The 24671-nt window shown below is 43.7% G+C and overlaps 2 pseudogenes; both read right to left on the bottom strand.

Annotated features, from left to right (window-relative positions):
• Nucleotides 1-9917: 9917 nt before the first annotated feature.
• LOC136949921 (putative nuclease HARBI1) overlaps nucleotides 9918-24671 on the bottom strand; it is a 32334-nt pseudogene continuing 17580 nt past the window's right edge.
• Nucleotides 12249-15444, bottom strand: LOC136945537 (piggyBac transposable element-derived protein 4-like; annotated as a pseudogene).

Below are 24671 nucleotides of genomic sequence, written 5' to 3'. Positions count from 1 at the left end.
TACTATACGGCCTACAACTATTATAAAAATATTCTAAAATCACTTGTTTAAAAGAAATCCCAGGTAGGATCGATATTTCAAATTGAGAATTGATCCTTTTGATACAATGCCAGATCCGCCCATCCCTTATTGACAGGCTGAGATTTTAGACAGGGGAAGTGGCTGCATTGCGCTTGGAGAGCTGCGTCTTCCATAACTCGAGTTTACTTTGAAAAGCACGAACACTATCATAATCAGGGTTCTTGCAGGTTTCAGCAAGTCAAATTTAAGACCTTTTTAAGACATTTTAAGACCATAAAGATTGAGATTTAAGACACGACGCATTGCCCCCAAAAATATTAAAATCAAAGAAATTCTGGGGAAAAAAAATATTTCAATGAATTCAGTCATTGAAAAAGCATACATTTAATTTACAGATAAAACAATCACATCAGTAATTTTTGAATATTTTTTGGGAAAAGATTGCAGCGAGCCTTGTACCTGGAGCTGGGTACCGCTTGTAACCAACAGCGGAAATCGCTGTGATCTAGCCATGTCTTGTTGAAAGTACACTTTCCCATTATCCACAAATAGCCAAACTTTAACAAACTCTGAGGAAGCGCAGACGTATTTCGCAGGCAGGTATTGCATTTATAACAGGATTTGTAGTTTTTTCACCGTGTACATACCAACACCAATATCCCCCAGAAAGAACTACAACACACCGAACCAACGTTCCGAGGGCAGCGTTCTGCTAGTTTCGTTTGTAGAGCTCCGCTTTGTAGGCTGCGACTCAAAACTTTTTTGCTACTTTGTCATAAGTTTCTGCGGCCAGCGGTTCTGGAAATGAACGAGGGTAAAACCTTTTTTAGACCTGACTAAATGAAATTTAAGACCTGAAAATATGGCCGTTTGTAAGACGTTTTAAGGCCTTAAATTTAAAGATCCAAATTTGAGACTTTTTAAGACGCCGCGGGAACCCTGCATAATACTCAGTGACGAGTTTGTTGCGGCCCTGCATAGTAACATTCAACACATTTAGGTGGCCCGTAATGTCCACTAAAAAGGCAAGATCTCTGGTCCATTCTGGGTCGTCCAATTCCACCACTGGTTTCCCTTTCCCCTGCATGAACTCGGCTATCTCTGTGCGTAATTTGTAGAACTGTTTGAGCACTGCGCCTCGGCTCAACCAACGCACATCGGTGTGATAGGGAAGGCCATGATGAATGTCGTTTTCCAATAAAAATGCGTTGAATTGCCTATGGTTAAGTCCTCTGGCTCTGATAAAATTCAGTGTCAATAACAACACGCATGACATGGTCCTTTTTCAGACTCTTGCAGCACAAAGCCTCTTGGTGCAGTATACAGTGAAAGTTCCAGAATACTTGCTCTGGATTTGCCGCATTTACCTTTTTCTCTCAACTTCACAACTACTCCTACCTTTCTTCCTATAATAGAAGGCGCACCGTCGGTAGCCACACTGACAGCGCGACTCCAGTCCACCTCCAGTTTTTCCAGGGCCCCGACAAGGCTAACAAACAAGTTGTTAGCTGTGGTGGTGTCTGTCATTGGCATGACTGACACAAACTCCTCAGTGACATTCAGGGAAACATCCACTCCGCGAATAAATATTGCTAATTGGGCTACATCAGTCACATCAGTGCTCTCGTCGAGAGCACTAGAGAATGCGATGAAGGACTTAACCTTGTCTTTTAGTTGACTCTTCAAATCACCAGAAAGTTCTTCAACTCTCCGTCACTGTAGGCCTCGATAAGTAAATAAAAATACAATTAATTTTTTTAAATAAAAATACAATTAAAAAATTCATTCTCCCCTTATCACCCGTGGGCCGGATGAGAGGTACAGTCGGGCCGGGTCCGGCCCGCGGGCCATAACCCTGGCATCCCTGACCTAACTGAATATGAATAAAGAGTTAAAAATAACTTTGTAATATGAAATGCAATGTATTAGGCATTCATTTAAAATTGTAATCAAAATAATTCAAACTGAATTGAGGATTGAATTGTCACTTTGCACATTGAATTGGCATTTGAAAAATGCTTTGCTATTTGGCCAATGGCATCGCTCCTTAACTCAACCCAGGGGAAACCTTGGCCCTCTACTACGAAGCAAGTTCAACACGCCCAGGATAAATGCTTGTTATCTTTCTTCACTAAGCCTAACAACCACAATCATGCTAAGCAGTATCAAGACGGTGGTTATCAACTTCTTAAAGGGGTGATAGACTGTTTTTTGGGGGGTATTTCACACTTCCTTAAGGTCTCCGAATAGGGTATGCAACATTGGTTGGGCTGAAAATGGCCCGGGTGCTGTTCTATGAGCCCTGATGCATACTGTGAAATAACCTCTTGTTTTTTCACAAGGCCATCTCCTTTTATGGTATGCTCATGAATATATAGATTAGCTGCGCGCTCATTGGTTTGTTTACAACGAGTGAAGCTGCGGAGCAAAGACGCAACATGCCCAACAGCACTCACTGAAACATCGAAGGTGGAGACTTGAAATAAAAATAAATCTATTGTGTCTACACAACACTGTTTTGAACAGATTGACTAGATATAATTTAAAATGATAACGTTAGTTGTTTCCAGTTCTGTTGTCGAAGCAAACGGGATCGACTTAGGTGGGTAACGTTAGCACTACAGCTTAGCAAACAAACTATCTTGATTCAATGATTTGAATGAAACACAGTCAGGAACATGAAAAAACGTTAGCCCCATTGCCAATAAACTAAATCATCACACATTCTACCGATGCTAGATACAGGCAGAATACATTAGCATTGCTAATAACTGTTAGCGACAACATCATACTTCAGCTTGCGGTTGTGATGAACATAAGGTCGGAAAAGCACCTCTTTTCAGCAACAGCTTCATAGTAAATCCGGCTTTACATTGTCCCAGGTTTTCAAAACTGTCCTCGGTGAAATGGTTCGAGCAAATGTGTAATTGAGGGTCGACCTGCACTTACGATGAACACTATTGACTTAAGCTAAAACCGAAGTTCAATGTAAGTTAGCCTATTAATATAAATAGACTACAATATCCTCCGACCAGCGGTGGCGCTAATACCTCGGCTACACCTGAAAAGAGGGGCCTGAGGAGAGAGTTCTGGGCCTGAGGAGGGAGGCTGCAATTGGACCCTATTGGTGATTTTTGGTCAAACTGTTCGGAAGTTATAAGCAAAAAAGCCTTTTGTAGTATTTCGAGACCAGTAGGGCTGTACCTCTTCTAAAATATTTTGGTAAATCAAAGCTAAACGTAGGCTAATAACATGTGCGTTGCACTTTCTTAACTAAAGCTAGATGGCTAGCTCTACCGTTTTTGGGGAAAAACTTGCTGCGGGGGCCGTCGGAAATATTTAGAACTCACGCATCTAAATGTTAAATCATAAAAGAAAAAGAAACACTGTCTGAACATTTCTGATTTAGTCAGTAGCCTAACAGAAACAGTATGGCACTGACAGCCATAGTGACCTTACTGTATGTGTATCACCAAGGGGCATATCTTTCGTGATGAACGCTGTTACTGCTTGAGTGATTTCGTACATGAATGGAGTTAGGCTTTGAAACATTTCGAACAGTGACCCTGTCGGGTGTTATTTGGCTTATTTGACACACTGGTGTTCAGCATTTTAGCTATGCATTGGCTTCCCAGCTAACACAGTTACGTTGCCCTTACGTTGCTGTCATTCGATGACCAAACATACGTTGCCGCAACATCTTTGGCGACGTTGCGGCAACGTGGGAAGTGAAAGACGCCATGACGTAACGGCAACGTCACAAAATCACGTTGCCAGTCCGTAACCACGACGTGGCAACGTTATTTTCCGACGTTGCCAGTCTGTAACCGCGACCTCCTAGCAACGTCATTTTGTGACGTTGCCAGTCCGTAACTGCAACGTTAACTAAGTAACCTATATTTTTCAATTAGCCAACCCGCCAAGCGCCAATGGCGTGTAGATTTTTGGGCTGGCGACTAAATTGTGTCCAATGCTCCGCCATTTGGCGAGTGAAATTGCGGAGTACAGCTCCCGACTTCCGCGCCCGTCATGGTTAAAAAAAAAACTTGCAACGCCAACACAAACAGTTGTGCGTGCATCTAGGTGGCAGAAAACCGGGAAGATAGCCTTTATAACAGCTAGAGAATGACACGGATAATACAAATAGTTACATTTCAAAAGACAAAAAAGGTCGAGGATGACAGCATTGAAGAGAGAAAGAATTCCCCATTGATCTGTCACATCAGAATTTTGTTTTGGGTCACGAAAGTCTTGAAATTTGAGTGAGAATGTCGCCCGGTAGACCGCATTAGGCGGCAGCCATGTCTTCACGTCATGTCACAAAGTTCATAATTTTACAGTTTTACAGTCAATTCTACACCTAAAAAGTCGAACAGGGCAGCTTTCAAGAGATATGGGAGTTCTGCTTTTAGCCAGCTGGTCCGATTATTTTTGTGATTTGTGTAAAACTGGCAATCTGAGTGAGACTGCGTCCCCGTTACACTGTTTTGACGTTGTTAGCCTCAGTCAGACTCGGGTCGCTCACTGGCAGTGTGCACAATGTTGTATTTCACTCCATTCCACACTATAAACGTCAGGGAGGCTGCCTTTTGTAGATACAAGCCTGCTGAAGATAGCCAGCATCTCGGATTTCTTTAACCGAGCCTGTTTCATTCGTCATTTGCCTGAGAAAGCGACCTCCGTTAGCCAGGCTAGTTTTGCCCGATCACTTGGTCAGGCTATTTAAAGGTATCGGGGTCAAGTGACTTTTGTGCATGGAAAAATGAAACGTAAATGTAGTGTTCAAAAAGTTAATGTCAAGCCCTGAAATCCAGTGGCTAGAGATATATGATGACCTGATCGACACGAGTAGTAGGCCCCTGGAACCCCCTGAATTAATAAATTATTTCAAAAAGTACAATTTTTGATTTAGTTTAATCCATTCTGATAGTGATTTACAATTATATTAAAATCATAGGTATAGGTTGTTTATGTCAAACTATTTCAGAGTACGTCTGAAATGCCAGGTTTAATTTTGTCCGGTAAAAAATATTATTGGCTGGTAACTTTTTTCATCTACCAGCCAAAATGGCTGGTAAACCAAAAAGTTAATTTCGAGCCCTGGATACTTTTATAGACGCCATTGCTGTGCATGCCATGACCGACTGTGATCAAAACGTGATCAGCCACGCTAGCTCCACAGTCTTTGAAAATTCAGGGCTAAATAAACAAGGGACAAGGTTTTTTTTACAGTTCTGAACGTTTATTTTCACTGATTCTTTTGTGGGTGATTTGTGAGATGCTAAACTTTGATGTATGCATTTTCAGTATTTCAACATAACTTTCTGGAGGGTTTAACCTATTACCTCGAGGTACCTAGATCTAGCTTGCGAAATCCTAACTTAAACAATGTGAATCTGATAGCAGATAACCAGGCTTAATAGCCTCAATTTCAAACCTATACGTAATAGCATGCCCCATCCAATTTCTGAAAATACGTTTATATATTTAAAACTATTTCTGTAAAGAAACTCACCTTTGAAGTAGCAAATTTCCAGTTTAAATCCAATGCGTAGGCCTACAAGCCTACAAAATCTCTTCAGAAACCCCAGTTTCAACGGTGCGTTGAAATGGGCATGCGCAAAGTTGTTGCTGAGGAAAAGGTTTGCTAAGGAAGAATTGTAATTCTGTGATGACTTGTCTTTGGAAATGAAACTCTTAAGAGTCGCTTACCTTTCGGTCACATATAACAATTTTGCATTACAAAATTATTGGAGCACAAATTTGCATTGTGTGTCATACAGCTTTGGTGTGCTGTACAAAGAATGTTTGCTTAATCATGTTACACATCACACATTGATTGCTTTTGTACATGTTTATAGTAAAGAATGAAAGACTAAATTATATTCCAAATTCAGTCTTTTATTTATTAAAGCTATGTTCCTGCATATGAGAAAATTGATGACCAATGACATGCTGGGGCTGAGTGGCACATGAATTACATACATTGTCTACATTTATATGTAGGTACAACGTCACGGCAACGTTGTCCACGGGACCAAAAATAACAGTATCCAACCGACCAAGGTACGACGTTGCGGCAACGTTGTCCACGGGACCAAAAATAACGTAACCAGCCGACCAAGGTACGACGTCGTGGCAACGTTGTCCACGGGTCTAACAATAACGTAACCAGCCGACCAAGGTACGACGTCGTGGCAACGTTGTCCATGGGACAGACTGGCAACATTCCCTTTATAACGTTGCTACGGCGATGCCACAACGTTGCCAGAAGGTAACGTAGCGGGTTACCAACTGAGCACTTACTGGCAACGTTGCCGCAACGTCATGTGTTAACTGGGTTTGTGGTGTTTTTTTTAGGGCCGAATTGCCCTTTGAGGTAGCAATTTAGCCAGGCAGGTTTTGCACCATACGTGACACTGCGCATCATCTTTTTAAAGGCAAAATTGGCAAAGTGTCTGTAGTGTCAGGTTCTGTCGAGCCTGAGGCCATCGTACAGGTCAAGGTAAAGTGTAACGTGCACCAAAGTAAAATCGCAGCCTTTGCGATTACAAAATCTTGTTTTGTCACATAGCGATATAATCGCAAATGCAATTAATCGTTCAGCCCTAGTTTAACTAGTCATTTTGAATTTCATAACTTTTTGTCTGCATGCTCTGAAGATGATCTGATTCGAGCTTTGCTGCTTGGCCCCTAATAATAATAATAAAACTAACAAAAACAATAGGTACCTTTGCAGCCTCGCTGCTTGGCCCCTAATAATTCAAACTGAATTGTAGATTTCATTGCCGCTGTGCACTTTGAATTGCCATTTGAAAAATGCTTTGCTATTTGAATAAAGAGTCTATTAAACTTCCATAGACAGTGAGCTCTCCAATATACATAGATTATTTGATTTAATATGGCCACACAGATATGTCTTTAAACAATGACTTCTTATTTGTATACTTTTATTTGTATACTCATTTATACATTACAAGTATAATTCTTTTTTTCAGCAATATTAATTTCAGGTCATGAGGAGAACCTCGAGGAAGACATGGCCGGTACATCCAGTGGCAGCACCTCAGCTCTATTACAAGAGGCCACACCACTCCTTTCCACCTCCTCCAGCTTCTGTATCTGTACAGTAATCTAAGCATTGCACTGCGTTTCCTCCTTACCCTTCCTGTCTCTGTTGCCTCTGGTGAGAGGAGCTTTTCAGTTTTAAAGCTGATAAAAAAAACTACATTAGGACAACCAGCTGACAAGAGAGGCTCACAGGACTGACACTGATATCAATCAAATGTGGTGTTCGGAAGTCTTCAGACATGGAAGACATAGTGGTTGCATTTGTTCAAGCCAAATTTGCACTATAGTTGTGTAAGCAAATATAGAATAAGACCAATAAGTCCAAACTGAAGGGTAAAGAGTTGTTTTTGCCATCCACAATCTTCTTTTTACTTGGTTTGTGTTTTGTGTTATTATGAAAAGTTTGCACATGCTTTAAAATAAACATTTCATTGTTTGTGTATTTGGAGTTATTTATATTAGTTCCCTTGAACGGACACAATTTTACATTTTGTAGAAAATAAAAGGTTTGTTTGTATAATCATCTGTGTGGATGGCTACCAGGGGGGTGTTCCATCAATGTCGCTAACGCAAGTCTTACATGAATAAGTCTCATGGGTAAACGTCAACTTAGACTTAAGCCTCAAGCCGTTCCACTAACGTTCCGTTCCATTAAGAATCAACGCTAACACAAACCAGACTTGTGTAATCTCAAACTGTGGACGCGCACGTAGTATTTAAGCAGCCCAGTACAGGCGATCGTCGAAAAGAAGAGAAATGGCGAAAAGAACGGCAAAGACAGCCCGAGCTGATGTTTTTTCCGTTGCGGAGCAGACATTTTTAATGCAACTATATCAGGATTATCGAGACGTCATTGTCAAAAAGGGCAATACGGCAATTATTAATAAAGCAAGGGAGGTAGCTTGGCAAACCATTGCTGACAGACTAAATGCGTAAGTTGTAGGATTGTTTTATTCTAATTATAGTGGTGTGTAGACAAATTAATGCATTTACAGTTTTTAGCCAATTTTGATGAGGTGTTTAAAGCCTTCCTGACAGTAGGCCTAATTATTGGGCTATTCTCAACAGCAGCCACCTGAACACTCAAAAAAGGACTTGGCAGCAAGTCAAAACTAAATATAAGAACATTTTCCAGAGTGGTAAGTATAAGTAGCCTAGTAAATTCAAATGTTAGTGTAAAGTGTTCTGTAAAATTGCACCCTTTATAGCCACTAAAAAGATGGGTGACACTATTGCGACTGGTGGGGAACCACCTCCAGAGAACCTCACACCTGCGGAGGAGCTGGCCTTAAGCCTCAACCGGGGGCGCCCTCTAGTAGAGGGAATAGAGGGTGGGACCTCTTCCGACGTCCTTCCCCAAGGTGTTCGGTAGGGATGGGCGGATTGATCCTAAAGTATCGATATTTTCGATACTGGCATTGTATCAAAAGGATCTCAATTTGAAATATCGATCCTACCTGGGATTTCTTGGGAATTTTGTTCTACCTGGGAACAAGTGATTTTATAATATTTTATAATAATAGTATGCCATATAGTATAGAAATGTACTTCAATAAGAAAGTCAATGGGAACTATTTTTTCTTCCGCGCTATCTCACTCTCATTCAGTGAAAGCACACTCAGCGCAGATTCGAATGCATTGCTGCGGTCATGACAAAGAAAAAGAAGCATAATCTGGATTCTTTCACTCCAGTTAACAACGATGAAGCTTCATGTGACATTTGTCAAAAAACTATACACCATTGTGGCCACAAGCATGACAAAGCATCTAAAAGTTAAACACCCTAAAGAGCATGGCGAAGTACAGTTGACGCGAGCAGAGGAGGCAACACAGACAGTAATGTCTATAGTGGTTTATTTAATATTAATAACAATGGCTTTCAGAATGCATTCTAAAATTACCAACAAAAAAAAAATCATAGAAGTATCGATATCGACGATACTGGTCTTGAAAGTACTTGGTATCGGATAGAAAAGAAAATTATTGGTATCGCCCATCCCTAGTGTTCGGGAGAAATATGTTCAAGGTATTTTGACTGCTATACCTTACCTCAAAAGGTATCAGTCTCTCTATGGTAAAATTAACAGGCCTATCTTTCAGTGACTGGAGATGAAATATTCCTTTTGGATCCCACTGAAGGGGCCCAAGGCCATTACATTGATCCCGTAAGTAGTCCTTTTATAAAGGCTGTGCATGATTACATTATTATTTGCCTTTTTAACTGCTGTGCTCTATTTGTAGGGAGAAGATACTAGCATGTGTATGGCCCCTGATGAAGAGACCTTTTCTGCCATGACAGAAATGCCAGAGGTAAGACCAAATAATGTTATTGGATGTCTGTTTTCTTTTAAATTATGTTTAACCATACACCTTGCTGCAGGAAATGGCAAGAACATCAGCAAGGAGCGAAGTAGGTAACTATTAATATTGCTATTGACGACATAATCGGCTACTCTGACGATCTTCTTTTTCACAGGATGCGTCCGGGCAATATACAAGAGGCATTTGCTTCTTGACATTGAGAGCAAAAAACTCGACATGAGTACAGAAGATTAAAAATAAAAAAGCACTGCAGAAGGTCGTGACTTTTTAATCACTTTTCTTTTTTGTCTTCACAGCTTGATGAAAATGAATGAATAAATAAAATGAAATTGCAATGTCACAGAGGCCTTTACATATTTCCATAGAACTGCACCTAAAACCCCCCTAAACCCTCAAGGAAGACAAGGAAAAACTTCCATCTTAAATGAATTCAAACCAATTTAACTGAAATTCTGAGCTTTGAAATGGTTAATTCAAACAAAGGTGACCGTGACTAAAATGGGTTAACTGAAATAAGTATTCTTGTAAAGATTCCGCACGGTTCTTCCATCTCTGTCCTGAAGGGCTGGGTTCAATTCTTCCCATTGCTCCTCTGGCAACACTCTGGGCAGTCTCTCACAGCGTAGGGTGGCGATGTTGTGCAAGACTGCACAGGCAACTGTTATGTCACAGGCCCTGTCTGGAGCAACCCTGAGGCCTTTTAGGCACTGGAACCTAGATTTCAGTTGGCCAAAGACCATCTCAATCCGTGCCCTGGTTTTAGCATGGGCATGGTTGAAGGCTCTCTCTGGGTCTGTTGCTGGTTCTGGGTAGGGTGTCAGCAGGTATGGCATACAGGCATAACCTCTGTCCCCAAACAGAAGTCCATTAAACTCTCCTACAGAATGGAAGTGTTTTAATATACAAAATTGTTAAGGTGAAGTACATTATGTAAGTCCTATAGTAACAGCATGCTCTTGCCTTATGCAAACCTCTGTAAAAGAGATGATGCTCGAAATATTCGGGAATCATGGACAGCCGGGCCATTTTGCCTCAATGTTGGAGATCAGGCAACTTGCATTGCAGATCATCTGACAAGATAAGTGTGTTCAATTATGGGGCACACTGCTTTAAAGAACGTTCATTTGAAATCGCTAGGCATGCCTATAGAAATATATAATTAGCTCTATTGTAGAAGGGCACATTTCATCCAATCTAATTAATATTTTTTTCCCCCTCAAGTGTATTGACAGCTGTCCTCGGCTGGTACATACCTGTACATTTAGGGTATGGAAAGATTTACGATTGACATAGTCTGCCTCCACAGGTCCAGATGGGGCTTGGATTCGCACGTGGGTGCAGTCTATTGCCCCTATGACATTAGGGAAGCCTGAAGGAGAGGAGTCAATTAATGCTTGTCAACCTGCAGACTTCTTGAAAAATAATACTGTCACATACCTGCAATTGAATAAAAAGTCTCTTTGACTCGTTGTATCTCACGATGACCAGGAAAACAGACGTAGATATTCAGGTACCGCTTTAGAGCAAGGTATACCGTTCTTATTTCCCAGCATACTGTTGCCTTTGCAAGACGTTCTGCGTCCCCAACACTGTACAAGAATGTCCCACAAGCAAAGAAACGCAGAGCTATGCAGACGGACTGTACAGTGGTCAAAGCCTGGCTGCGGTGGTTTTTTTTCTTTATGTGCGGCTCCAGCAGACTACATAGGTAAACTATGCTGGGCCTGCTGAACCGATACCTCTCCCACAGATAATCGTCAGGGAAGCACAGCGGATTGTTTCTGTCTATGAAGACCCGTGGGGCTGGTTGGGTTAACGCTCTTTGAATGATCTGTGCACCTTCGTCCACAGGGTTGTCGATGAATGGATCAAATCAAATCAAATGTATTTGTATAGCCCTTTTTACACGCAAGCATGTCACAGAGGGCTTCACATACGCCCATAGAACTGCCCCTCAACCAACCTAAACCCTCAAGGAAGACAAGGAAAAACTCCCCAAAAACTCTCAACAGGAGAAAAAAAATGGAAGAAACCTTGGGAGGAGCAATTCAGAGAGGGATCCCCTCCTCCAGAGACGGTTGGTGAGAGAGAGGAGCAGAACACAGGCTAAACATAGTCATACAGTGTCGATGGGTTTTGAAACACCAAAATCCATTGTTCAACTTTATAGATGTAGGACAGGACCGGAAGACTCGCGACCAGGTCCAGCGTTGGCTGACCGACGACCAGGCAGGTGCTGACAACTCAAACCCCCCACACCACAAGGGATGTGTGTGTGGGGGGAGGACAGAGAGAGGAGAGCAGGGATTAGAGAATGCCAGGAGCAGCTAACAGTTACAGTCATAATAGAATGAGATCCCCACCGGTCAAGTGTGGACTGGTGCAGCAATTTAACAGAGCAAAAAAGGGGAATTTGATGCAACCCCACACACCAAGACAGCGACAGCCCCCCTCGTTTGGAACATGAAATCTGTTCCAGGGGAAGAGAACTCTAAAATAAGTAATACTTATAGAATAAGGATGGAAACAACCCATCCCCCGTTGCCTCCAACTAGTAACATACTTACCTTTAACAGACGTAGAATTGACTAAATAATAACGTTTTTAACCAAATTTTTATGTCGAAACAGTATCAGACTCCTTAATTGAGACGGGTAATTTGTTCCAGAGAAGAGGTGCTCTATATGAGAACGCCCTACCTCCAGCTGTTTTTTTCTTAATTTTGGGAACCACCAGATAGCCGGCATCTTGAGATCTAAGTGTCCTTGCAGGGCAATAGGGTGCAAGGAGACCGGAGAGGTACAGTGGTGCCAATCCATGCAGAGATTTATAGGTTAGTAGTAGAACTTTGAAGTCAGCTCTGGCTTGGATAGGGAGCCAGTGTAGAGAGACAAGAGTAGATGGACACGCCATGATGGGTCATATTAATACATTATCTTTTGACACACTGCTTTTATAGTTTAGGCTTATGTCAATTATCCAATGACTTTTGAAAACGGTTTAAGTGACATAATTTCTTAAGTGGTTTATTTCGATCAGCCTAATAATATATCATTATTTATTAAAAGATGAGAGAAACAAGGCAATTAGCCTAATTCATACTGGGTCATTGTGAGAAAAAAAGGTTTACACTTATGTTTCCGAACACGGACGGAACAAAAATGCTCGGAAGGCTGAAATTCCCTTGGCGGAACTATCTTTTGAGATTCTGTTTCCGCCTGTTTGAAATTATTTGCAAAACATTTTAGTTTAGCTTGACTTTTAGCCTGACACGGATCAGGCTAGTTCCGAAGTAGAAGTTACCTTGGTTACGTAGCTTGAACTAAAATAAGGCCCCGTCCACACTAGCCCGGGTAAATTTAGAAACGCATACATATATGTCTGCGTTTGCACCTCCCGTCCACACTAATACGGCGTATTCGAACACTGAAAACGGAGCTTTTCGAATACGCTCCCCTAACCGGAGACATTTCAAAACGCCGGGTTCGCGTAGTAGTGTGGACGGGGTCCACGGAGCTTTTCAGATACGATGACGTTCAGTTGCCATGGCATAATGTCAAGATGAACATGGAAGGTGAAATAAATATGCTGCTCCGTCTCTATAATTTATTTACCAGTTTAGTTAGTGTACTTCAGGTACAAATAGTATCACTTAACCCTCCTGTTGTGTTCGTTTCTTGTCACTACTTTTGTGTTCCCGGTCAAAAGCCTCATTATAGCTGACTATAATTTCATAATAATACATATAATATCAACTAATGTTGTGTTAGATCTTTTAAGCAACTTAAGTTCTTGTGAATATTACAAGTTTTAAACTTCTGTTTGCCCTTTATGGCCTCTAGGCCTCATTGACATAAGCAAATGCAACTCGTTTTTGAGTGAAAGAAGCATTATATATGGATTATTTTGAATATAACAAATATCCAGATGACAAATATTGTTCTATTTATGACAGACTACTTTGTATAAAGGTTTTACAAGGACATTGGTTTTGAAACAAAAAATTATTTTCACATTGTGACAAAAAATGACATCTGTTGTGTTCCCGGTCAAAACTGACCGGCATGGATTTATTAGTCAACAAAGGATATAGGCTCAAAACTATACATGAAAACGTTACCATATTACAAAATGAATATGTGAAAATATACAAGAAAAAAATAGATTGTTACAAAAACGTTAAAATGCACAATCTGTCATTCAAAATGGGTACATTTGGTGTGTCCTCACTAACACTTTGGACAAAATGTGCTGGTTTTTGCATGCGCTTTGCAAAGATATCCACTGCATTTGTGGCACATAATGCTTGTTTTAACATCTCTCGGTGCACACAGTTTGCATCTCTTCCTTTTGTCTTTGCTTGCTCTGGCAGACGTAAAGCTTTCTTCTTGCCCTTGTACATCTCTCACCAATCCAGCAGAGGATGGGGTTCGAGGAAGGTGTTGGCGCCGTTGAATGAGTGGTTCCACCATGGCTTTGCCCAACTGTTCAAGGAATAGTCTCCTTTTGAAGAATTTCCCGTTTCCAGCCTGGATTCACCGCCATCCACACCACAAAGGCATTGTACGCCGACACATCTAGGATGTTGAAGAATACCACAAAGGGCCAATGTGCCGTCATCCTCTTGCAGGAGTATGTGCCTGTAACCTGCAAAAGTGCAACAATCAGTAAATAAAATATTAATTACATACAAGTTATAATGTTCTGGTAATAGAAATAAAATTACATGAGAGTTGAAAGATAAAATGTAACATACCTTATCAAGGTTGTCAACTCCCCCTTTGTTCCTGTTGTAATCCAGGACAACGTTGGGCTTCTTGTCTTTCCTGGCACTCACAGTGGCATCCCTGTGCAGAGTGCTCATCAACAGCACATTTTTCTTTTTTGGGGGGGCAGTAGGACACTAGAGCGTGTGTATCGGTGAAGGCAAATTTGGAGGAAAAACGATCCCTGTCCTTGGTAATGAGTAGGGCAGGAGGCAACTCAGGCTTGTTCTTTCTGACCGTCCCCACCATGGTCAATCTTTTTTGGAGCAGCTCCTGACCAAGATCATAAGAGGTGAAGAAGTTGTCACATGTTATGTTGTGCCCCCGGAGACCTGCAGTCATTTCCAGGACCACCCGTTTTCCTTGGTTTCTTTCAGGAACACCGTCAGCAGGTTTTCCGGTGTACACCTGCATGTTCCAGGCATAACTTGTTCTGGCATCACATGCTGCCCATATTTTGATTCCATATTTAGATGGTTTGTTTGGCATGTACTGTTTGAATGGGCAGCGTCCCCTAAAAGCGACCAGACGCTCATCCACTGTGATATCTGGACTTGGGTTATAGATGAGTGGCAGGCGCTCCACCCACTTGTCCCAAACCTCCCTGATAGCCGCCAGCTTGTCATGTTGACGGCGGCCGGGTCTTGTATCACGGTTGTCGAAACGAATCACCCGTGACAAGACGTGGAATGTCTGGAGTGACATAGTGGCACGAAAAATTGCCCGACCAGACTCCATCCCATAAACTGGAGGTAGATTCGTTTCTTGATCTGTACACACCAGACAAAATCAAGAGACCCATGTATGCTTGGATGTCGGTCCGGTCTACCTCCTTCCAGTTGTCCTCGTAAACACGTCTACCCTCCAAGTTAGTCATGTTTATGATGATAGTTTCAATGGACTCTGTGAACAGTTCCAAGCAGGATTTGATGTCATCAACCCGGGAGATGGCATATCTGGTTGGCCCTGGGGTCATCCTGATGACATTTTCTGTCGACAGTCGACCTCTCCTCTCAGGTGGTGATGAACCCCAGGACAAACTCCCATTCTTGGACAAGAATGTCTCAACAACCTCAGCAGGGACCTGTTCCTCATCACTAGATTCTTCGGTTGTCTCTTCATCTGGATTATATTCTGTGTTGTCTTCATCTTCTGACACTTCCTCCTCTAAAGCATCATCAGCTTCCTGGCCTCTCTCCTCCTCACCAGTGCCAGGGTCAAAGATGTGATCAATAGCCTCACATACAGAATACCGTTTGGCCATCGTGCTGCCATAGAATGAATTATGAGCAAGGCCTCAAGAATGCTTTATATACCAGAGCTGCGAGAAAAGTTCAAAATATGATTGAAAGAATGTTGGAATGTTCGCGAACATTCCAACAGGTTTGGTTCCCATGGGGGAAAGATTCTATTGGGGAAAGGTTCCCGTGGGTGAAAGATTCTATTTGGGCAAGGTTCCCGTGGGTAAAAGATTCTATTTGGGCAAGGTTCCCGTGGGGGTTGCCATGGAAGCCAAGAAGGGAAGTAATGTGTGTGTATGTATGTGTGTGCATGTGTACTCAAACACAGGTGCATGTTGGGGGCTGGGAGGGTAAGTGTGTCCATCTGTTGAATGGGTGTGTGCCTGAACAAAATTTTATACACAAATTTGAGTCTTACCCATTCATTTGAATGACCGGTCATTTTTGACCGGGAACACCACAGGTGTACAAAAGTTAAATAAAACACCCAGATTTTTATGAAATTCAAAAAGTTTTTTTTGGGCTGTTTAGATACCCTGTGTGGACAAAGTCATGGAATCTCATGGCAATCAGAATAAATTAACTACATTTTTTGAGAGAGAGAACATGTAAATCGGTCACTTTTGACGGGAACACAACAGGAGGGTTAATAGATACGCGTTACTCCTACGCAGAAGGCGAGCGTTGTACTCTGTGTGCCTGAACGATAGGGGGACAAGGCAGAGAAGACTGTTTAAACCAAACATAGAGCGGCAGTTCTGGGAGAGACCTGGCTGAACAGCTAGCTGGTGGGACAATTTTAAATTATACAACACCAAATAGTATTGCCAGAGGAGTATGTAAACAGAGCAGCGTGGTTGGAGGGAGGGGCAGGAGTGGCGTAACCATGACAACGATTGTCATGTAACGTGTTAGTGTGGACGGCAAATATTTGGAAAACGATATGAAAACGCTAGTGTGGATGGAGATCGTTTTCAATTCGAATACGCGTATTTGTATTTACCCGGGCTAGTGTGGACGGGGCCTAAGCCACCTTAATGGAACGGAACTCTCGCTAAAGTAAGTTAGACTTGGCGAAATAAGTCTCGCTTTTCCTTAATCAACATTGATGGAACACCCCCCAGGTCCCTTCTGCCCAGGGCCCCCAGAGTCTCTAGAATGCCCCTGCTTTAGACCATATGTTGAAGGGAACTTGAGGGACCAAATCCATTGATTCACTATGCGATTGATCATTAGAAGGGGGATGGGAAATCACACTTTCCAAACAGCCTGAAAGATGTATTCACGGTTTACCAGGTCAAACAAAGAAAAATGAATCCTGTGAACAATGCAATGCCCGAGATTAGCCTACTCATTCTATTTAGTCCATGGATGTAGGCTAAAACGAACGTATGACAAAAATGTAAGCCGACAATAGAATGTTGATAATGTCGGGCTACGCATTTATAGACCAACTGCAGGCTAACCCTCAATGGGTGTGACATTCTTTATAATAAATTACATTTTGCTGAATGATTGAAGGGCTAGACAACAATCAATCAAATTAAATAGTCACTGACTATCAACATGGAAAGGAATAACAGATTGACGAAGACCACTCAATTTTCCGACCTTGCCTTTGCTGCGCCATCTAGCGATCATTGACCCCTATCCGTGCTAAAAGTACGGCTGCACCGTCATGCAAATCAAATCACATCACGCATGACGTGCCCACAACTCAACTGGAAGCTTAGGCCGTGTTCACACTTGACTTATTTATTATTTATTCAGAAAAAAGCGCTGCCTACAGCGCCTTTTTATATGCAACCCTATGGGAAAAGGAAAAATGCGGACGCCTTTTTAAAACTTCTGAAAAAGCACAGCGCCAGACGCCTTTTTGAGTTCAATTTTCTCAACTTTTCAGAAAAGCGCTGGGTGACGTCAAGCACCTTTCTGACAACTGACCAATCAGGACGAGGAGAGTAGGTACGCGTGTACCTTCCCTAGTAACCTACCTTAGTTACCAGGCTATGGCTCCTCAAAGGCCAAAGCTAAAGCAAGTAATTGCATTTTATTCTCCATAGTAGCTAGCTATCAATAAGTAACCAACGGAAAATAACGGATAAAATCCACACCTGTCACCCATTACCTTATCTTCCTGCAGTACTTCAACCCCGGATTTCCAACGACTCCTCGTCAGATTGTTGTCTCAGATACGGTGGTAGTATGCAACCTTTCAAGTACTACTTTAACTATTATTTACTAACCCCACGGCTGACAACTTTCACGCATTGGCCGTGATGGGGGAAACGAAGCTTTCCGAAGCAACGAGCTATTGGACACAATTGTTTCGAAAAAGTATCGCTTTTTCGAAGCATTCGATACATCTTCTCCATAGGGACACCTGCTGGTCAGTTCATGGAATGGCGACTGTATCAAGCGATGGAAGGAATCAAATCTAAATGTATTTGTATCGCCCTTTTTACACGCAAGCATGTCACAGAGGGCTTCACATACGCCCATAGAACTGCCCCTCAACCAACCTAAACCCTCAAGGAAGACAAAAACTCCCAGAAAAACTCACTGCAGGAGAAAAAATGGAAGAAACCTTGGGAGGAGCAATTCAGTGAGGGATCCCCTCCTCCAGAGACGGTTGGTGAAAGAGAGGAGCAGAACACAGGCTTAACATAGTCATACAGCAGGGAAGTGTCAATGGGTTTTGAAACATCAAAATCCATTGTTCAACTTGGTAGACCTTTCTGCAGCGTTTTGTTGTGGAAAAAACATCACACTGTTGTAATTATGAACATGGGTAACGATTATGGATTATATGATTGAAAATGAACCCCTTAATCATTTTACCCCTGTATATGCTATATTACTGAAAACCAGATGCAAAGCTGTTGACTGATGAGTATTGCCACTAATATATAGAAGATATTAAGCCCAAGAGTGCAAATCTGGATATTTAGGGGCTGAGGGCGAGAGAAGATGGTATGTGTGCTTCTTCCATAGAAAACTACAAGGCCCAGATATCATGGACTACAAGGCCCAGATATCATGGGACAGATTTACGACTTTACACTCAGCAACCCAGTGCAGCTGATCTTCAAGGCCAGAAAAAAGCCTAAAAAATAGTAGAGTTTTCTATGCACCTGTAATCTGAAGCCTTTAGAGAGAGAGACCAATATAGTGTTATTATGCATCTGTGACAAACAGTAATGTACCAATAGCAAAATTACAGATCTGATAAGGTTTTGATATAAAAGAGGAATTTCTGGAGAAAAATTCCAGTCTGCTCCCGGGAACACACTCACTTGTTTAAATACGTTTGTGTCTGAATAAACTTTTGCATCAAACTCTGAGTTCCAGTGCGCCTGTTTGGTCTTAGGATCTAGCCCTTCACGACACTTAGAATTATTCTTCACTTCAAGACATAGTATATTTCACAATATAATAGAACTTACAAAAGTATTTACATAATTTCAAACATTGAGAAACTGATAAAACGTAGTACGTATTTATCCACTTCAGTTTGATACGGTTAACCATCAAATCCTGCTGGCCAGACTTTCTGAGATGGGCATCACTGGCACTGCACTTCAGTGGATCTCATCCTACCTGTCGAGAAGATCCTACCAGGTCTCCTGGGGAGGCAAAGTGTCAGGCCCCCGCCAGCTCTCCACTGGTGTCCCACAGGGCTCCATCCTTGGACCCCTCCTCTTCTCCCTCTACACCACCTCGCTTGGACCAATCATCACCTCCCATGGCTTCTCCTACCACTGCTATGCTGACGACACGCAGCTGTACCTGTCGTTCCCCCCGACTGATCCGGGGATCTCAGCTAGGATCGAGGCCTGCCTCACAGACATCTCCGCCTGGATGACCGAGCACCACCTCCAGCTGAACCTCGCCAAAACAGAACTCCTCATCATCCCGGCCAAACCCTCCATCTCCCACGATCTCTCAATCACCCTGGGATCGGCGACGGTGACCCCTTCATCCTCTGCCAGGAACCTCGGGGTGACCATGGATGACGAGCTCTCCCTCACAGCCCACATTGCTGCGGTCTCCCAGTCGTGTAGATTCACCCTCGACAACATCCGGAAGATCAGGAGATACCTGTCTGAGCATTCCACCCAGCTGCTAGTCCAAGCACTTGTCCTCTCAAAGCTGGACTACTGCAACTCGCTGCTCGCCAGTCTCCCAGCATGCGCAACCCACCCTCTCCAGAGGATTCAGAACGCGGCGGCCCGTCTGGTCTTCAATCTACCCAGACGCTTCCATGTTACCCCGCTCCTCATCTCCCTCCACTGGCTTCCCATCATGGCCCGTATCAGATTCAAGACTCTGGTACTGACCTTCCGAGCGGTGAACGGGACTGCACCCGACTACATCAAGTCTTACACCCCCCCCCGCCACCTACGGTCTTCTTCTGACAACTGTCTGGTGGTCCCACCGCTCAAGAGCGCCCAGTCCCAACACAAGCTCTTCTCCTGTCTGGCCCCCCAATGGTGGAATCAACTCCCCACCTCCATCAGGGACACTGACTGTCTCCCCACCTTCAAGAAAAGGCTCAAGACGCACTTGTTCCGGGAGTACAACGGCACTTAGGAATGCTTGGCTGGACCTGATGTTAGTTTCCTCCAGGATCACAATGACTCGTATTGAGAGACTTGTTGCTCTTGTTGGTTAGTTGTAACAGTTTCAAATTATTGTACTCGCTGTGAAATATTTTACTGTTGATGTTTGACTGTTTTTTCTACAGGTACACGCTTGCGGGGAGTTTCATGTTGTTCAATTGTAACTTGTTCAACTGCATGCTCTTATGGTTCTTCCCTTTGGCACTTATTTGGTTTTCCACAATGTATGCTTCATGTTTTGGCTGCTCGCAATGTTTGGGGCTATCTCGTTGTTATGATCAGTGACCTATGCTCTTTTGTAAAGCTCTCTCTTGGAAGTCACTTTGGATAAAAGCATCTGCTAAATGCATAAATGTAAATGTAATGTAGATGTAGGAAGGGACCGGGAAACTCGCTGTTGCCCGTCATGGAGACTGATTTCCGGTTGGCGACCAGGTCCAGCGTTGGCAAACCGACGACCAGGCAGGTGCTGACAGCTCAAACCCCCCACACCACAGGGGATGTGTGGAGGGGGGACAGAGAAAAGAGAGCAGGGATTAGAGAATGCCAGGAGCAGCTAACAGTTACAGTCATTACAATGAAATCCCCACCGGTCAAGTGTGGACTAGTGCAGCAATTTAGCAGAGCAAAAAAAGGGTATTTGATGCAGCCCTAGACACTAAGACAGTGCCAAACCCCCCTCGGTTGGGACATGAAATCTGTTCCAGGGGAAAGAACTCTAAAATAAGTTATATTTACATTTAGCAGACGCTATTATCCAGAGCGACTTACAGTAAGTACGGGGACATTCCCCCGAGGCAAGTAGGGTGAAGTGCCTTGCCCAAGGACACAACGTCATTTTGCACAGCCAGGAATCGAACTGGCAACCTTCAGATTACTAGCCCGATACCCTAACCACTCAGCCACCTGACTCCCCTGTTCCCCAAGTTATATTTATAGAATAAGGGTGAGAATGCCCCGTCCCCCGTTGTCACCAACTAATAACAGAAACTATAACAATATACAGTAACAGGTTTACTTTATTTGTAAAATCTAGATGGGGCAACGTGAACATATAGAAGCTTTAATTGCAATTTAAAAGTTACATGTGATACACATAAACACACACCCCAGGTTTACATAGAAAGTACATACACACATATTTATCTTTAGCAGTCATAAAATTGACTAAACATTAACGTTTTTAAACTAATTTTGAATGTCGAAACAGTATCAGCCTCCTTAATTGAGACAGGTAATTTGTTCCAGAGAAGAGGTGCTCTATATGAGAACGCCCTGCCTCCAGCAGTTTCTTTCTTACTTTTGGGAACCACCAGATAGCCGGCATCTTGAGATCTAAGTGTCCTTGCAGGGCGATCGGGTGCAAGGAGACCAGAGAGGTAAAGTGGTGCCAATACATGCAGAGATTTGTAAGTTAGCTCTGGCTTGGATAGGGAGCCAGTGTAAAGAGACGAGAGTAGATAGTTCTAGTTAATAATCTAGCAGCAGCATTTTGCACCCGTTGTAAAAATTTTAAGTAAGTAATTGGGAGGCCAGAGAACAACACATTGCAGTTGTCCAGTCGGATTGTAACAAATGCATGTATTAGTTTTTCTGCATCATCCTTTGAGAGTAATTTTCGTATTTTGGCTATATTACGTAGATGGAAAAATGCAGTTCTGGTAATTTGCTGAATATGGTACTCAAACGAAAGGTCTGGGTCCATTGTAACTCCTAGATTTTTTACCAGCTGGCTTTGAGAGACTTTGACGCCATCTAAGTCTAAGGTCAGATTGGATAAATTATTTCTGTATTTTTTAGGACCGAAAATTTGAATCTCTGTTTTATCCGAACTGAACCCTGTGGTACTCCGTATTTTACAATGGAACTCCTGGATGAGCAGCCATCATAGTGGACAAATTGTGATCTGTCAGATAGATACGATCTAAACCACTGAAGTGAAGTACCAGAAATCCCAACATAGTTCTCCATACGTTCCAGGAGAATCTCATGATCCACAGTGTCAAAAGCTGCACTTAGGTCTAGGAGAACCAGGACAGAGATAGAGCCTGCGTCGGAGGCTAATAGTAACATTGACTACCTTGGCTAATGTAGTTTCAGTGCTGTGGTGAAGACGAAATCCAGACTGGAGAGGTTCGTAAAGCTTATTTGAGGACTGGTGCTCAATGAGCTGTTGTACCACAGCTTTGTCCCAAAAATTTGAGAGAAATGGGAAATTTGAAATTGGCCTATAGCTGTGTTTTGTTGTTGGACTTCTGTGCTAGACACGGCTTGTCCATAACGAACACAATGTTCAAGCATAAGGGTGTCCATATGTGCACTTGGCCCCAGGACACCCGAGGTCTCAGTTCGATGATCGACTTTGTCTTGGACACTCGGGTGAGGAGAGGGGCGGAGCTGTCAACTGATCACCACCTGGTGGTGAGTTGGCTACGATGGTGGGGGAGGACGCCGGTCAGGCCTGGCAGGCCCAAACGTAATGTGAGGGTCTGCTGGGAACGGCTGGCAGAATCCCCTGTCAGAAGGAGCTTCAACGCCCACCTCTGGGAGAGCTTCGATCAAGTCTCGGGGGGGAGCCGGGGTCATTGAGTCCGAATGGGCCATGTTCCGGGCTTCCATTGTTGAGGCAGCTGACCAGAGCTGCGGCCGCAAGGTGGTCAGTGCATGTCGCGGCGGTAACCCTCGAACCCGGTGGTGGACGTCGGAGGTGAGGGATGCCGTCAAGCTGAAGAAGGAGGCCTATCGGACTTTATTGGCTGGTAGAACTCCAGAGGCAGCTGGTGTGTACCGGCAGGCCAAGCGGAATGCGGCTTTGTCGGTCGCGGAGGCAAAAACCCGGGCGTGGGAGGAGTTCACGAGGCCATGGAGAACGACTTCCGAACGGCTTCGAAAAGGTTCTGGACCACCATCCAGCGACTCAGGAGGGGGAAGCAGTGCACTGTCAACGCTGTATATGGTGGGGATGGTGCGCTGCTGACCTCGACGGGGGACGTCCTGGATCGGTGGAAGGAATACTTTGAAGACCTCCTTAATTCCACCAACACGCGTTCCAACGTGGAGGCAGAGTCTGGGGACATCGGGGGGGGCCCTTCTATCTCTGGGGCTGAGGTCGCCGAGGTGGTTAAAAAGCTCCGTGGTGGCAGGGCCCCTGGGGTGGATGAGGTCCGCCCGGAGTTCCTTAAGGCTATGGATGTTGTAGGGCTGTCTTGGTTGACACGACTCTGCAACATTGCGTCGACATCGGGGACAGTGCCTCTGGACTGGCAGACTGGGGTGGTGGTTCCCCTCTTTAAAAAAGGGGACCGGAGGGTGTGCTCCAACTTTAGGGGGATCACACTCCTCAGCCTCCCTGGGAAAGTCTATTCAGGGGTTCTGGAGAGGAGGGTCCGTCGGATTGTCGAACCGGGAGTACGGGGTACCGGATTCCCTGATGATTCCCTGTACGACCGGTGCCAGAGTTTGGTCCGCATTGCCGGCAGTAAGTCGAACTTGTTCCCGGTGAGGGTTGGACTCCGCCAGGGCTGCCCTTTGTCACCGATTCTGTTCATAACTTATATGGACAGAATTTTTAGGCGCAGCCAGGGCGTTGAGGGGGTCCGGTTTGGTGACCTCAGGATCGGGTCGCTGCTTTTTGCGGATGATGTGGTCCTGATGGCTTCATAGGGCTGTGACCTTCAGCTCACACTGGAGCGGTTCGCAAACGAATGCGAAGCGGCTGGGATGGGAATCAGCACCTCCAAATCTGAGGCCATGGTTATCGACCGGAAAAGGGTGGAGTGCAATCTCCGGGTTGGGGAGGAGATCTTGACCCAAGCGGAGGAGTTCAAGTATCTCGGGGTCTTGTTCAGGAGTGAGGGAAGAATGGAGCGCGAGATCGACAGGCGAATCGGTGCGGCGTCCGCAGTGATGCGGGCTCTGCATCGGTCCGTCGTGGTGAAGAAGGAGCTGAGTCAAAAGGCGAAGCTCTCTACTTACCAGTCGATCTACGTTCCTACCCTCACCTAGGGTAATATATGATAATGTAGGCTAGCGGTTAAGGTTTTTGAACATGCTTTTGCAACCGGGAAAGGGATGGCCACATTTGAAGGCTGGTAAAACTAGAGAAAGATGTATGTGCTTCTGTACACCTAGGCTACTCTCTCACATCTCACATTAGTGTATCTATCTGTCTATCTATCTCTGGCAATCTATCTGTATTTATGATTCTGTCAATGATTGTATTCTATAGCGTCCGTAAATAGGCCTATGTCTCCTCTCTATAAACTACGAATATTAGTGATTTCTGATGTCTTTTTAAGCGTTTGAATAAAGCGCTGTTTGTCTCAGCTGCTTGTGTCGACACTTCGACAGGTGATCACATGGTTTTTGCCCATTTCAAGCCACGCTTTACACGTTTGTGTCGGTACCAATTGTTTCGAAAGGTCGATACCGCTTTGTGAGCACGGTATTGAGCGTAACATCACTAATTGGCCGCTTTTCAACCAGTTCACACGCTCTCACACAACACCGTGTAATACGGTACTTAGGAATGATTTGCTGGACCTGATGCTAGTTTCCTCCAGGTTCACAATGACTCTTATTGAGAGACTTGTTGCTCTTGTTGGTTAGTTGTAACGGATTTAAATTCT

This window comes from Osmerus mordax, chromosome 1 (assembly GCF_038355195.1).
Source record: "Osmerus mordax isolate fOsmMor3 chromosome 1, fOsmMor3.pri, whole genome shotgun sequence".
Lineage (NCBI taxonomy): Eukaryota > Metazoa > Chordata > Actinopteri > Osmeriformes > Osmeridae > Osmerus > Osmerus mordax.
This window is presented reverse-complemented; position numbering and strand designations above follow the sequence as displayed.